We start from the raw sequence: 17,514 nt of genomic DNA on the forward strand, positions 1-17,514 counted from the left end.
CTAAAATGACCCTTTGATTATCTACATATAAACAAATTTAAGAATACAAATCAGATTTTTTGGCATTCGTTTAAAAAAAACTTTTCACCCTAACCATCTAATGTTAAATAAAACTATTTTTGACACCATCAAACAGTATTTGAAAGTATACTGTACTTCTACAGAGAACCATCAAGGAACTATTACAGTATATCCATCAGGAATCATTTTAGTTCTATTTAAAAGGCCTATCACTATTACCGTTGACATTTTTACAACCTAAAAATACACTACATTAAACCTTTTATATGAGCAAATTATATATATAAACCCCCTGGTTTTAGTCTTCTAGAATATATGCCATATCTTGCCTGGTGGTTATCCACTGAAATTATTAGTTTATTTCTATAAATGTATATTTTTTATAAACAATTTTCCAAAATCATGTAAAACTGAAATCGAGCACATTCTCTTTCTTATACGGGATTAGAATTTGTAATTTAATTGGTACCAGTCACCTGCTACTAATCATTCTGCACCTCCCACTGTTCACATATAGAATTTCTTTGTAATTATATTTCATATTGTTGATGAAAAAACACCTCCTTATTGATTACTACTGAATAATAAAATTTAATTTTTTTCTATAATCCTACAGATACAGGTAACTTCAATATTACATTTAGTATTTGCATTATTACCCCCTTTTCACTTGCATTGTCATTAATCGTAACTTGATTCCATTTGCTATTCATTAGCAACTTTACCTTTTTTTCAATAATATAAATTATAGACTTTTAATTCCAACCAGGATTGGCAATATTATGCTGTGAAAATGCATTCTTAGAGAATCTTAAATGGTATAATCAAGAGGTCTGGATAGTAATGCATACACCTGCACAGGTACAAAAGGGAAAAAAATAAATATGAAAAATACAAGTAAATTCATTATGATTAAAGACTCTCTGAGTAATGGATTTCTTCGAAAAATCTTCTATTTTTAATATTGAAAATAATAGAAAAATCCCTTAAGTTATATTTCTTCAAATCGATAACATTTTTCTGTTGAAATTATGAAACAAAAATCTTCTGGTTAATATTTCCCTAGTTCACTCTTCTAATTCGGTTACATTTTTAGAAATACAGTTTCAAATTATTTAACTGTAACAACACACAGATTAGATTGTATATACAGACAGAAAATTTGATATGTCATATGGTTAAGGGTGTATTGTTTTAAATTTTTTATCAACTTAGCAAGTCTGATATGCTCTGAAACACTTCAGGGTGTATTGTTATAATTTTTTTATCAACTTAGCAAGTCTGATATGCTCTGAAACACTTCAGGGTGTATGGTTTTAAATTTTTTATCAACTTAGCAAGTCATATGCTCTGAAACAGTTCGGGGTGTATTGTTATAAATTTTTTATCAACTTAGCAAGTCTGATATGCTCTGAAACACTTCAGGGTGTATTGTTATACATTTTTTATCAACTTAGCAAGTCTGATATGCTCTGAAACAGTTCAGGGTGTATTGTTTTAAATTTTTGATCAACTTAGCAAGTCTTATATGCTCTGAAACAGTTCAGGGTGTATTGTTATAAATTGTTTATCAACTTAGCAATTCTGATATGCTCTGAAACAGTTCAGGGTGTATGGTTTTAAAATTTTTATCAACTTAGCAAGTCTGATATGCTCTGAAACACTTCAGGGTGTATTGTTATAAATTTTTTATCAACTTAGCAAGTCTGATATGCTCTGAAACACTTCAGGGTGTATTGTTATAAATTTTTTGTCAACTTAGCAAGTCTGATATGCTCTGAAACAGTTCAGGGTGTATTATTTTAGATTGTTGCTTCACACGAAGCAAATCTTATATGCTGTGACAGTTCAGGGTATATTATTTCAACGTTTTCCTTAACGGGTAGGAGATTCAATGTGCTCTTGCACAGTTCCGGGTGTATTATTGTCATCTTAGCTTATCAGTTACCTAATATGATACACAATTATTTTTAATTATAATTCTTGATTACATATTGACATTGTAAATATCTATGTTGTATGCAATGAATAGTTTTCGCAAGTGCCGGGTACATAAAGCATTTGTGCCGCGTCAACCGCGTCGCGACCGTACTTCATCATCCCGATATCGTTCATCGGGTTCGGTTGGGGGGTGCTGTGTATATAAATGTGTCTATATATTGGGGGGTGATATATAAATATGTTAATGTTAGAAATAGTTATTCATATAATTCATAATATTTAGTTATTCTATGTTTATTATGTTTCTTTGTCTTTTCAGCTCATCACTTCACTACCAGTGGCTGAAGTCCTCCTTAACTCAATTTAAATTCATAAAAAATTCAGTTTAATAATTTAAATTTTTATTTTAATTTTAAATTTAATCGCATAAAAATTACTTTTTTTAGTTTAAATTGCTTTATAAAATTTTATTTGAAATATTAATGAGTGGGTTTTTAAAATTACCTTTTTTGTAAATTATTTAAATTTTGTTCATTTCATTGACAAAATTAATCATTTAAATAAGTTCAAGAAATTAAAAAAATAAGTAAATATATAGAGGCAATTTCTTAATTAAATGCAGCTTTTAAATCTGGTTCATGTAGGATATAATGTTTATTTTTAATTTTTTTTTTATTTGATATATATTATATTACATAAGCTTTTTCTTAAATTTTTTAGGTAGGTGTTAATCAAATTGAAGGTTAGAGCATATTTATATCTAATTACAGTTTTAAGAATTTTTTATTTGAAATATTTTAAATTTTGAATACCCTTTGCATTCCCCAATCTGCATTCAGCCAACCAGCTTCAGAGAAGATGCATGCTTGCATGTTAGTTTAATTTTTTCAAACCAGAGTCAGCTGATTTTAGAGGTGCCATAATAAATTATTTCACTTTATTTGCTTTTTTTTTATTAAAACAATTAACTTAGTTGCAAAATTTACCAATTTTTTGTGGTAAAAACCTAAGTAGAATGATTATTTGAAAAAAAATCCATCTATCATAACAGTAATCCAAATTACTTCAAAATTTAATAATTTTTTTATGTAATATATTTGCCTTGCATATTAAAAAGGCGTGTACTGATTCTGGTTTTTAGTGTGTAATTATTTTATTTTCACATATTTTGAAATTGTGGGGTAAATAAAGTGATTGGTGAAAATAAAGTGTGAAATTAAAGTGCGATCAATATCAAAGTGAGAAATTAACGTTATCTTCCTCACTACAAAAATTTACAAACTATAAATAAAAATGAGACTAGAAATAATACAGATTACCAGATTACATTCCACATCTCATCAACTCTTCACTTCATGCTGCATCCTATTTCTTCAGACTACCAGATCGACCGATTCTTTCAGCTGCTCAATGGATTTGATCTTTGGATTAGCCTTGGCGATAAATGTATAGCTGTGTTGCCAAATGGTAAAATATTAAGGTACTACTAATTCTTTACTACACCATATAATTTCATGATAATACTAGTATTTATTAAGACTCCATCCGTTTATGTAATGTTTAGCAACCAACTATTGGAGATACTCACTCTGTGAATTCAACCGGCCATTATCACTTGCCTTGTACCAGGGGCCAAGGTCAGGGCATTAGCCCACTGTGGCTAGTCTAGTGGTAACTCATCATTGCAAGTCAAATGATTTCAAAGTCGAGAGTTCTAAGGTTCAAATCCTAGTAAAGACTTTTAAATGGATTTGAATATTAGAGTGTGGATATTAGTGTTCTTTCACGGTAGGGTTTCAATTAACCACACATTTCAGGAATAGTCGATGTGAGACTGAACAAAACTACACATAATTTGCATTCATACATATCATCTTCTTAAGTAATACCTTATGGTGGTTCCCGAGGCTAAACAGAAAAAGAGCGGGTCAGGCCATTAGTTTAGACTCCAGTTTATATCACTGATAGGTAACTTTCTCTTTTGATACTGCAGGTACTTTTATTTCTAAATTTTTAAAAAATTTTAGGTAGATCGGTCATTAAATGTCATGCGAAACACAGAAATTTTGTGTGGCAAATTACAACATAATGCAATAAAGGAAAAAACAGTATAATAAAGAAAAGAAACTTAATAGTGTTACATATCAAGAAATGCCAGTATCTGGTCAATGCCTAATTTGTCTCTGATAAATATTTTATTTGAAATATAAACCACCAAAACACAGTAATTAGATAAGTTACACTTGCCATATTAATTTTCACCGACTGTTTTTTTTGCAGTACCTTGCATCTCCAGTATGTATTAAATTCTATTTTTATTACATTAAAACTTATTTGTTTTAATGATATCTATTTTTTATGATAAATTATAATGTTATCTTTTGTGAAATTTTAAATGATATTACAAACATAATTAGGGTATACAACATACCCTATTGTACAGGTACAACGTATACCAAAATGAAACGACTAGCACTAAATAGGGAATCTTAAAGAGTTGCATCAAAAACCAGTCAAATGACCTAAGACAAAAAAATGAACATAAATGTACTTGTGAAAATTTATATTTATAATTATTTAATTAAATAAAATATTTATAATTTACACAAAAATAATACAAATAAATTAAAAAGAATAAGGTAGAATATAATAGCAAGTGAAGGTGTAAGATACTGCACAAACCGGTTATTGGAACATAAGTATAAATAATCTAATTACTGTGTTTAGGTGATTTAAATTTCATATAATGTTAAATTTTATATATATATATATATATATGTATATACAAATTTTTATGAATTTTGTTACAGCAATGAAACTTAATAACTTATTATGTACATTTCTTGGCTTACAATATTTCAAGAATATTTTGAGTATTTATCAGTTAACAACTGTACATCATTTGATTTTTTTTCATCATTGTTAATAAAATTGAAATGCAACATGTACTTATAATTTAACTCAATTATTCTTTTTGTAGAAAACAATTATTCTTTTATAATGTAAAGAATAGCCATGAAAAGCAACTGATTTTGTTTGATTTCATGTGTAAAATAAATGAAATAAGAATCAAATTATTGTCGTGACAGTCATCTTTTCACTTAGATACCTCCTTAATTATAATAAAAATGAATTTTATATATGTTTACAGATAGAGAATGGGTTTTGATAGATGAAACAAAGCAATATCTTCATTTAACGTATTATTTTAATAGAAAATATACTGTGTAAAAATTTAGAAGTGATTTCACAAGTTTTTTTTGTTTTTGATAATGGAAATTCTGTTTAGTCCTTTATTGTTTTAATTGCTTTGACAATGAATCTCTTGCCTGACGGGGGCTTGAAAATTTAATGAAACCATGCTTGCACCTCTTTGTCAAAATTTGTTGAATATACTTATAAAGTAGATGGCACATAAATATTTCATGAATTTTAAATACCAGAGCAATCAAAGCAAGTGGAAACCTATATAAAATTGTAAAAAATAATAAGAAAATAAATGATGCATTTCATTCTATAAAAATATTAAATATGATTTTAAAAAATAATATAAAAATTAGTAAAAGGATCAGGTGGTATACCAATATCCTGTATCGATTTTTGTTACCATTCAACATTATTCTTAGCTGAAAATTTTAGCTCGGCCAAGTAGGTTCATATAACACACATTCCTGGATGCGATATAGATTTGTTACCATCTACATCAGTGAACCTTAATTCAGAATAATGTTTTTGCATTTATTCTTGGTAAAGCGCTCTGATCTTGTACGAGAGGAATCCTTGCTGCCTTAAAAGGGGCTTAGAATTTTTTTGAGCGAGTTGTCTTGTTTAGCAATCTTCCTTTCTCACCTTCTAACTTCAACTTTTTTCCTTTATTTTCTTCTACCATAGATCAAGGTAATAGTAAAGGGTGTTTTAATTTTAATAGTAAAAGGGTGTTTTTCAATGATTTCTCAATGGATATCTACCCGATGCGGGGTCCGTAAAAAATTCAGTGTTCTTTGTATCTATCTAGTCTGGAAGAAGGTATAGCTTTTCTTGTGTACCTACCTAGCTAGTGATTCTATTTCTGTAAAAAATGTCTATATAAATACTTGTACCTCAGGTACAACTGTTATTTAAGAAGTAAAAATGGACCACCTAATCATTCCTAATAAATATTTTTGTTAGAAAAAGTTAAGTGCTATCATACATGAAATGAATTAAATAACTAAAACAAAACTATTTAATTTAACAACCGCTAATTGAATTTGTCTTATTTTCTTTTGTTTCAGGTAACTCAACGGTTCATTTAATATTCTAAGGGAGAGCTGCCATGTAAGTGGCCCTCCTTACATTGTGGTACTCCCTTTTATTGTAGGATAATTTTCTACTAAAGGTACTTACTTTTGTTATTATTGTTTAATATTATACATTTTCATGTTAAAAATAAGTTGTGTAGTTTTTAAGTTGATAGTATAATATTCTTATAAAATCGCGGTAGGTGCCTAGTCCCAGTAGGGTCCCCTGATAGGAACTTTCCTTTAGGGAATTTTTTATGTCTACTTTTGTGCATGTTTCTATTTCAGGTTCAACATAAATTTTACATTAAAATTACTTAGATAAGCAGTGTAAATTAAGTTTTATGAAAATAGATATAAATTTTGTATATGCTGTGTATGTTTTTTCAGGTACAATGTAGATATTATTTTATTATTAGTTAAGTCGCGTCCGCGATCCCAATGCCTAGTCCCAGTAGGGTCCCCTGATAGGAACTTTCCTGTAGGAAATTTTTATGTCTATTTTTGTGTATGTTTCTGTTTCAGGTTCAACGTAAATTTTACATTAAAATTACTTAGATAAGCAGTGTAAATTAAGTTTTATGAAAATAGATTTAAATTTTGTATATGCTGTGTATTTTTTTTCAGGTACAACGTAGATATTATTTTATTATTAGTTAGTTAAGTCGGGTCCACGATCCCAATCCCTAATAGGGTCCTCCTCCCTAAGGGGGAGGTTTTTAGTCGGTGAGAGCCCGACACTACCGTCTGTTGCGGGCGCAGACGGTGGCTGGTAGAGCTTTTCCTCCTCCTACGCAAAACAAAAAAAAAAAAAAAAAAAAAAAATTAACAGTTCATATTAAGTGCATTACTAATCTTTTTGCCAAGTGATTTTGAGTTGTAGGTGCTGTACTGGGAGTACTTTTAAATTCATGGAAGCTGTGACAAAAAAAATGGTTACTGATTCTCAAATATAATATTGAAAGCGGAAAATGGTTATGGAAGATAAAAGAAAATTTTAATTAAAGTGACTATCAACCGTAGTTTCAAATCTGGATTGAATAAAAAGTAAGTACTGTAAATGTCTAATAGAATTTTTAAAACGCAGCAAAATATAAAAATCACATCTAGAATTGGGCATGGTATTTTAACAAATATTGGGTGCTGAATTCAAAACTTATAAATTTATGTAATACATTGCATTTTTAGATACATACGATTTATTTACCAATAAATGGATAATCAGTGTCATACCAATATTTCAAAAAAGTTATTATTTTTATGTATTCATTTATAATTTGTTTAAATCAGCTAAGTTTTTGTTATTCAAATACAGATGAATTGAAATATATTCAATAGAGTTTTTAAACGATTAAATCATTGGAACTAAGTTTTTAAAATAAGTTTACAAATGTTTTCTCGCTTATACGATATTTTATCAGTTTCTCTAAATAAAAACCAACAACAGTCATCAATCATTCTAGCGTCCCATCTTCCTTGGTAGTGATGCTGACGGAAACGGTCTCCTTGCTCATCACTGACAGAGCACAAATTTTCAGGGAAAAAGTCTAGGTGAGACTGTAGGAAATGCATTTTTAATGACATCCTGCGTACTAAATATTTGTAGTTTTTTAACAGCTTATTAACCATAAACATAGTTTTCATCTTTTCTGTTGCCTAAAAAACACCAACAATGTCTCTGAAGGACTTCCATGCAGCTAATGCATGATAAATAACAGGGCTCGTCGTTTCCTGTTGAACCGTTCAGTTACTGAGCATTATATAAAAATAACACGAGGCACCCAGATTTTATCTTGATCCCTGAGTGCGCAATCCAGAAATAAGTTTTTCTTTGAGATTTATGCGTACATTTACCTCTAATGTAACAATAATTGTCATCAACTTTTTAGAGGCCATGTAGCAAATAAAAATGAGAAAAAAATCTCTTCAGTATTATAAAGAATTTATGAAAATATAGCAAAACACTAATAACTGTGTGAACACAACACACAGTATAGACAATTGAAGTTTTGACTGAATATAATTTTAAGCTCTGTAGTAGGCAACAACAGATGTCTGTATTATTTGGCTGTCTCAGCGGACAGCCGAATCACCCAGCTTTTGACCCAGTTCTTAAGAATCCTAATATGAGGGAGTATGAGGACCGTCCACGTTGTATTGCGCCTGTGGGTGTCTGTACACGACGTCTGCTGCAGCATATGAGTGTTGACTCTCCCTCGTTCTTTCCATCATGTCCGTGCTCGAACCCCCCGTGGAGAATACACCATGTAAATTTTACGTTTGATCTTACAACATAATATAAGCGTTCCACGCCACCTATTGTTTACTGGCAGATGTTTCAGTTTCTCCTCGCCAAGTTGAACCCAGGCGTGGTGATATATACTGATGGGTCGAAGCATGGCAGTAACGTTGGTTGTGCTTTTGTTATCAATGAACAGTCCTATAATGTTTGGCCTACCCGGTGTTACGAGTGTGTTCACCGCAGAACTACTCGCTGTGGATAGGGCTCTAAGTATCGTTGGCCTTAAATATAGGAGCATTCTTATTTTCAGTGACTCGTACAGTGCTCTCCAGACATTGGAAAACCTTTATTCCAAACATCCTGTCATTGACATTTATGATAAAATCGCTGAGTTAAATAAACGCAACAGGGAGGTAGGTTTTTGCTGGATCCCCAGCCACGTTGGAATTCTAGGTAACGAAAGAACAGATTCTGCTGCCAAGGAAGCGTGTATTCAGCCTCCTTTCACCACCCGTGTTAGTACCTTTGATTTTATCAATCATATAAAACAATCACTGCGAGCGAGGTGGCAAAGTGACTGGACGGCTACCATCGATAATAAACTCCAACGGATTAAGTGTTGCCATGGGGCTCCTCTTGCAGAAACTCTCGTCGTGAGGAAGTTGTCCTCTGCCGGTTACGGTTGTGACATACGAGGATCACACACGAATACCTAATGTCAGGAGAAATGTTTTAATTATTTAAAACAAATAATTTTTATTAACTATTTTACATCTACAATGATATTAGAATACAAGAATTAATTACATTTTTAGTAAGTAGAAGCAAAGTATATAATGTGCTAACACCAATCAGCTATGCGTAATCTAATTACATGTTCATTCATTTAATAGGTAATAAGTAAAAGAGTAGTCGATGAAACACATGATGTTACTGTTCCCAACTGTGAGGTACATTTCGTGAATAATTTTCTTTGACCTAGCAGAAGTCTTATCTTCAGTTATTGAATTACATAATCTGTCGCAATCACAATGTACTGATGCATATAAAGCACAAAAGAGGTAAGAGGTACAATTGCTTTCTATTTCATTAAGAATAATGATTTTCATACACGACCAGTCCCAGTGGTGAACGGAGTGAAGGTGTTGCTTGTAGAGCTGAAAGATTTTCTGCGTTTTAGTGGGCTTGGCCTACTCTGTGTAGAAGAAGATGATGGGCAATTGTTTCAGTCCTCACTTTCCTTACTAAGCCCGGCATGAAATGCTTTTTTCTTGAGAATGCCAATGCTATTTTGTGGGACATGCATCTCGTATCTTGTCGCATTCAATCTTTTGTTTACGGCAAATGACATATATATATCTGATTATAATTATTTTATTGATTTATTTTTCAAAGTACAATTTCTTCCTAAGTAACTAGAAATAAAAAAAAATTATCATAACAGTTCCGGTTCCTCTATCGTTTTTTTAAATAAATATTTAAATATCAATCAGGTTTAAGGTAATTCTTGATTACAAATCAATATTCAGCTGTTCTTCATGATTTTCTGGCACCATGACTATGTCACTCATAATATTAGTATAATCATGAGATTATAATCTACAGAATTTAGTTTAACTGTAAGTTTGCTCACAAAAAATGAATTACAAAACAAATTTCACAGTTGGAAACAGCAATATCATATCTTTCATCAATTGCTCCTTTACCAGCACTAAATAGATTGAAGGAGTGGTTGAACAAGTCATTACATTGTAAATTCCTGATCTGTGAATTCTGTGCTATACAAGTCATGCGAGATACAAGTGATACCATATAAAGTTGATTTCTTTAAATTTACGATGACACTATACAAGTCAATGTGATGAACAGAGTGAAAGGACCAATTTCAGGGCTGAATATCAGCTATAGTTTAGTCAGCTTCATGCTGGTATGCAATAATTTTTGTGGGAAAGGCATCAGGAAAACCATTAAAATATCCATTTTCCTCAGAAAGCCTAACTATTGATGTTCAGTTTTTATTAAGATTGGCTCAACGTTTTTTTGGAAATAGATATGTGTCATGTCAGGTTATCTGTTGAGTTATGACTGCTTCAGAGACATAAAAATATTAATTATTGTGAACTAGATTCCTTGAGTCGATTGGAATCCCTTATTCGTCAAATAGATTCCATGAATATCGATTACATCTTTGAGCTTTGTCTTGGATAAAATTCTGGATTTATCTCTTAGGCTGAGGCAATAGCTACTTTCTTAATCGCCCCTTAACAGAGTGATATCTGTCTGCTTATGAGACTTATATCGCAGGCAAATTATTATATTAAAAGCACAACAGACTAAACTTAGATGTCTTGATGAATTAATTTACACTTCTTATAATTTAATTCACCAAATTTCTTCATAACAAAAAGCATAAAGTTAAATTTTATAATTTTAAGGTGAATTGAATTTTGCGTTAACTAAATATCATTAAACAAAAAATTATACCAATACAACTTATAGTCTTTGTTACTTATTTGTAATTTAATAATAACTAAATTGGTAAGTTTTCTTTTTCAGCAATGTCAGATGGAGGACTTTTATCCCAGAATTTAGCATAAATAGAATTGTCATTTTCATCAAATTAGATTGGAGAGGAAACAGTAATCTGTGAGTTTTCAATTTATTTATTACAATATATAAAACGTGCAATGCAATAAGTAAAAACCATTAAAAATTTTATGTAGCAAGCGGTAACATCAATGTACATTTAAGAATCTCCAGCAGCTCTTACAAAGGGGAAGACATGTGTAAGGAAAGACTAGAAGGGCTCTAGCAAAAAGAAAAAGTTCCATAGGTTTTTTTAAGTTGAGAGAAAACATTAAAAAAATTAGGAAAACTTGGGATTAACTCATCGATTCTTGATTCGATATTATAATATTTAAAGGCTTAACTCTATGTAAAGGCTTATGAATGTAATTAAATTCCATTGTATGAATAACAATTTGTCTTTATAATCAATACAATATTAGTAATGAAGCGATTAATTTGGATAACATCTAAAGTTCCAGGTTGTCTTTCAAATTACTTCATAAAAGAAATGAAGCATATTGTGGAGGTTTTAATGTATCTACCAAAGAGAGAAACGATCTGTTTAATTTTCATGAGAAAGTTTTTTATGTTTTTTGGGGTAAGAGTGACATCTCCACTTTCACTGTTGGGAAATGATATTTATAACCACTGATATTCTTTTGCAGAATTTACAAAATCTGCTATATTATAATTTTCAAACCATACAAAGATCACTTATATTTTGTTTTTTTTTGAATAAGTGTTAAGAGAATAAACCTCACAGAGACGAAAACCCTTTAAATCATTAATTCACTTTCAGGTGTGATTTTTAATTCCAACTTACCTGTAAATTATAGTAATAAATAATTTACTTTGTTATCCACTAAAACTTTGTGTACCTGCACTTACTCTGCCTTAACTTAAAATTATATTTTAATAAATGATGTCATTTTGTGATAATAAAATTCATAACAGTTAAATTAAAAAATATAATTTAATAGTACATATGAGATGAAGAGATAATCATTGAAAATTAATGTAATCATGGCAGTTTATTTATTGACTAGTAAAGAAAAATTGTATTTTAAATCAAACTTTTGTCATTTTGCAATGTTGTTCAGGAGAAGTACAGTTGGTGGAAAAGTTTCTGTTATCAAACCATAATTTCTAAAAAAAAAATGAACTCACCTTCCAGCTGCTTTCGATGTAGCCTACCATCGACATAATTTGTCTCTTCCAATCTATTCTCAGCAATATCATATAAAATACACTTTCATGATTTATTACACCTTCAAATCTAACATTTGTTTCAGAGATCATTCTGTTATTAAGTAGCATTACTTTGTTCTTAGTAGTATTTTAAATTGTTCACTTTATAAATTTATTATTTTTCATTTTACCTTCAAATAACTTTTGTGAACAAAAAGAAAACAAAAACAGAAAAAAAGAACAAGGATGTGGTGGTTGTAACTTTTAAAATATTTTTACTATAAATTTATATGTAAATTACAATACAATACCTATTGCAAACAATAATTCCATTTTACAATTTAATTTAATTTCACTGTAGTTATTCTCTCTTTTTAGAGCTTAATTTATTGTTAAATTTATTACAAAATGAAGCTTTATATCACACAATTACTAGTTTATCAGAAAATTGAATAAGTATATCAAATATTATCAAGATACCGAAAAACTTACTGAGAAATAGATTTAAAAAAAAAACAATAATGGAACAGATAATATAGATAGATGGAACTTTTGATGGCAATAAATGTACTTTTATTGTTTTTCATACACTGAATCGATTCTTAAAGTATGTTCTGCATTACCTACCCAAATGCTACTCAATCAGAGTAAGATGCGTATTATAACGTACATAAAATATCATACTCAAATTCATGATAACTAAAAGAAAGTGTATACTTATATTGATATGTTTATTCTTATAGATATTGTGCAGTGTACTGACGAGACAGCTTAACAGCAAGTGCACTATATGTTGATAAGGTAATCTAATTTTTATATTTCCATTACCAAACACGTCTACCAAGACGTAGCCATTAACCAGTTTTTGGAAAATATTTTAAATTCTTTAAGATAAAAAAATGTCAATTTTAATTTTATGAAATATTTGTAAAACATTTATTTATACCGATAAATCTTAGTAGCTGTGGTATCGGTATCTGAAAAGAAACTTTTCAAGTCGTACATTACAAATTCTGAACAAGTAGTAGAAATTTTATCATTTGACAAGAACACACCTGTAAATTTAGGTCCTCGCTTCAAGATGTACAATGAGGAGGGCCTCGGGGAAACGTTTTTGCTTTCTTATGTTTATTAATGATCTGCCTTAAAATCTTTAGCCGTTCATTCCAACTCTTTTCACAGATGACACAACTGTATCTATTTCTAAGGATAATAAATAAAAATGGATTGAAACTTAACAGTTGCAGTTTAAAAACATTTTCACTGGATGGATTGTAACAATGTAACTTAAAATATGGATAAAACATTGTGCTTCTCGGGTAGACATAATATTGCAGATTGTGTGACAAAAAATCCCATTAATGATATTGATAGTATCTTTGTTGTCCACAAAAGATAACCTCTGGGTTTTTTATTTAATAAATTCTTGTGGGATGATAAAACTGATATTTTGTTTACCAAAATGGAGTAGTTTTACTCTGAAGCATCTTTATAAAAACACTGAGCTAGTAATCATTATCGATTACTTTCATCCCTAAATATTTTCTCATATAATGTGTAAACTCCAATTTGTGGGCTTTTTAAAAACATAATCTTTTAGGACAAAAGAAGTGCTTTCAGATCAATACAGAGGCATACTTTATGAAAAGGGACACTTATAATCAGTTAACCATTGGCTTATTTTACAATTAAAAGATTTAGTTTTAAAGATAATATATTTTTCTGTTGATGAATTAAAAAAAAAGACTAACATATGATTTACCAGCATGCACTTCAACATGTACAGATATAAGTGTATATGTTCGAAATGATTTTCAGGAAAGATTTCTTAACTGTTAATTATTTTATACTAATATTTTATTATTAATGTATTTACATTAATATCATTTCATGTCTCTGAAAATATTATAATTTTTTTCAAATTTTGTAATTTGTTCCGATCAGAATAAAGTCGCAAGTTAGGTTAAATAATTCGTTATAATATTTTTAAAAAATCAACCTTACCAACAATTTATATTTTATCCCTAGGGCTTTAGGCCATTTGACAATCCTCAAGAGTAATTTTTTTGTACTTTTAAAAAATTAAAAACTTAAATAAAATTTATTAACTATTAATAACCTAACAACAGTCTTCCTTGTTGGAAGGAAATATGTTAGGCATCGTGATAATTATTAATTTAAATAGAAAATCATCTTCAAATCTGATATGTTGCTTTATTAATTTATTATTATTATAATATGTATAAAATTTTTGGTTATTGCTTTTTTATAATAATCTGTGGAAAAATCTAATATTTTAATAAAATTATTTGTAATTATTTTTATAATAATTATCTGTAATTATGTTCATTCTATAAAATGTGATTAGCATGATTGGATTTATCGAAACAATTTTTCTTTATACTATTATTGTTCTTTAGCTCTAAAAGAAAAAGAACGGTTGCTCCTACACATATATTCTGGCCGGCAGTTTTCACGTTTTAAACTGTAGCCAACTTGTCTAAGATATTTATTTATTTGGGGTTTATTATTTTAGTAGAATCGCTATTGTTTATAAAATTTAAATATTTTGAGATATTTAACTTAAATAGTAATAGAACTTTAAATACATTTATTTTTATTTTTTTTTGAAATTGACATTCCACCCACTAGGTTGGTCTAGTGGCGAACGCGCGTCTTCACAAATCAGCTGATTTCCAAGGTGCGAGTTTTCAAACATTAAAATCCTAGTAAAGGCAATTACTTTAATACAGATTTGAATACTAGATCGTGGATAACGGTGTTCTTTGGTGGTTGGGTTTCAATTAACCACACATTCAGAAATGGTCGACTGTACTAGACTGCACTTCATTTACACTCATACATATCCTCTTAAGTAATACCTGGCTGTGATTCCCTTTGGCTAAACAGGATAAAAAGAAATTGAAATCAAGTTATATACAAAATGTTTAACAAAGTTCACCCGGGATTTTCATAACTTATTCCACTCGTGAAATTAATGGAAAAAGTTCAAATAAATATATGCCCTAAAATGCTTCGTTTGTGACTTAACGGCCAATGACGGATTTTACTAACATTCAGCAACCCCGGTGAAAGAGGTCATTCTGAAATTTTTTCGGCATTAATTATGGGGCAGAATTAGTGATTGCTATGGTTTTTTACCTTAAAAATTGAATAAAATACCTACCAAAACTGTATCTGCAGTAGTTTTTAAGTAATCTGTGACGAAAATCAACGAATTAGGGTAAAAAAACCATTTTTGTTTGACGTACAACAACTTTGTTAAATGAGTAATAAACACCTAAAACCTTTAAATAAAACTTGTAGAGAATTTAATTCTGAACAAAATGGTGCAAGATAAATCTAAAAAACGAAGAAAGTTTAGAAAAATTATAATTTTATTTAGAAACGGTACAATAGATTTTACCTACCAGTTTATAAAAAAATATTAAATAAAACCCACCAGTTTCAAAACATTTCTTGGCTTGCTTCTGTAATGCTCTGATAGCTCTTTATAGTTCTTCACGGCTATCCTTAAGTATGTCAGCAGCATCCATAATGCGAACAATTAATTCCTCACGAGAATGAATTTTTGTTTTTTATACAATATTTTCACCCGTCCCCAGACACAAAAAGATGTAAAAGGTTTTAGATCAGGTGAGCTTGGTGGCCAGGTATATGAACCTAATCTCCACAACCGCTCTATTTCTTAGGGAAATGATGGATACATTATGCATTAGGTTTATTTATTTTTGTAACACAGGTATTAAATGCCTATTTATATATCTTTGCAGATTTCATCAAATGTAGGATCATAATGACAGAGGGAGTACAGCACTTATAATTTAAGATCTCATCAAATGATCATCGGGTTCAGAATTTCAGGAGCCAAATCGTCGAATAACACTATTTAGTTGTTTCCTATCACAGTTGTAAACTTCATCAAATTATGATTATTTTTGTTACCTTTATCGGTCTGTAAATATCAAAGATCTTAATGATGAATTAAAACGCTGTTTACAAGGTATTTAATGTAAAAACCATTTACAAATTAATTAACTTAAGAAGATGCATTAATTTAAGAATATTGTGTAAATTTGAGCGTGTCATAATACAGTAATATTATTAATATTTGAAAATATTGATTCTTTCGAATACTGTTGTTGATGTATTGAAAATTACTTGACCTAACATAATTGTATACAAAAACATTAGGAAATTATTTAAATATAAAATTATTGGTAAATAATTATTAAAATTAATACAGAAAGTCAGTATTTCTAGTAAAAAGAAAAAATATCTATATTTATGTTTTGTTTCATTATTAAATGTATTGTAATGTTATAAATCCTTATTTGTGGAGAAATGTTATAAATATTGTGGAGAAATCTTTCATTAAGATTATAATACTTAGTTTTATATTATGTAAAATTAATCTTTCTTTCTCCATTGAAATTAATATTGTTAATTATAATTGCAGGAACAATACTTTTTTATATTTATTTGGTTATTTTTTTCTGATTTTGTTGTGTGTTAAATTTATATTAAGAAGTACTTAATTACTGAAAAACTTTTATTAACTTATTTACTTTTATACTATTTATTTATGTAATTACATTGTTATTTCTTTTACAAAAGAAAAACTAAAAATATTTAAAGTGTTAATTACAAATTTTATGAAGAAAAACTTTCATGTTGCCCAACAAATGATATGTTAAGGTAATGAAACTTAATTTCTTGTATATCAAAACAAAGGTTTGTTCTTTTTTATATTTATAATCGTGAATGTGTAAAGAAAATTGTAAATGTTTGATGTTAACTAATGTAGAACCCGTCCTGACAAGAATATGTTAAAAAAATTATGACATTTTTCTTTAACTGATTTCATTTCAGAATGCAATGTAATTGGAAGAACTTATAATTATTTCTGATTGTAATGTTTATTTTTTTGTAAAGCTGAATGTTTTAAAATATTTTTGATGTTCTGACCAAGGTTTTGCCATGGTTTATCTTGGTTGTAAGGCAAATGAAAGAACAGTTCATTTTCTTCCATGGTTTATGCTTAAATTTTTTTGTGTTCATATTGTAATTTAATCAGAATATCAAACAATATTTGTTTCATTGCAACACAAATTTGTTTGAAAATATTTAATAATAATGATGAACATGTTATAAAAACGTACAGGTAATTATTTAAGTCTATTTATTTATCTTCACCTTGTACACCTTTATTTATTTACCATTTTTCTATTTGAGTAGGTACTCAAATAAAAT

General features: G+C 29.1%; 1 long non-coding RNA gene across 1 annotated transcript; it reads right to left on the minus strand.

Moving 5' to 3' along the window:
* Nucleotides 1-5,197: 5,197 nt before the first annotated feature.
* LOC142329935 (uncharacterized) lies at nucleotides 5,198-14,379 on the minus strand. Its single transcript, XR_012757627.1, has 3 exons — nucleotides 14,245-14,379; nucleotides 12,220-12,441; nucleotides 5,198-5,427 (listed from the first exon to the last, which is right to left on the minus strand). It is a non-coding gene; the product is annotated as an uncharacterized LOC142329935 (long non-coding RNA).
* Nucleotides 14,380-17,514: the final 3,135 nt, after the last annotated feature.

This window comes from Lycorma delicatula, chromosome 9 (assembly GCF_047948215.1).
Source record: "Lycorma delicatula isolate Av1 chromosome 9, ASM4794821v1, whole genome shotgun sequence".
NCBI lineage: Eukaryota > Metazoa > Arthropoda > Insecta > Hemiptera > Fulgoridae > Lycorma > Lycorma delicatula.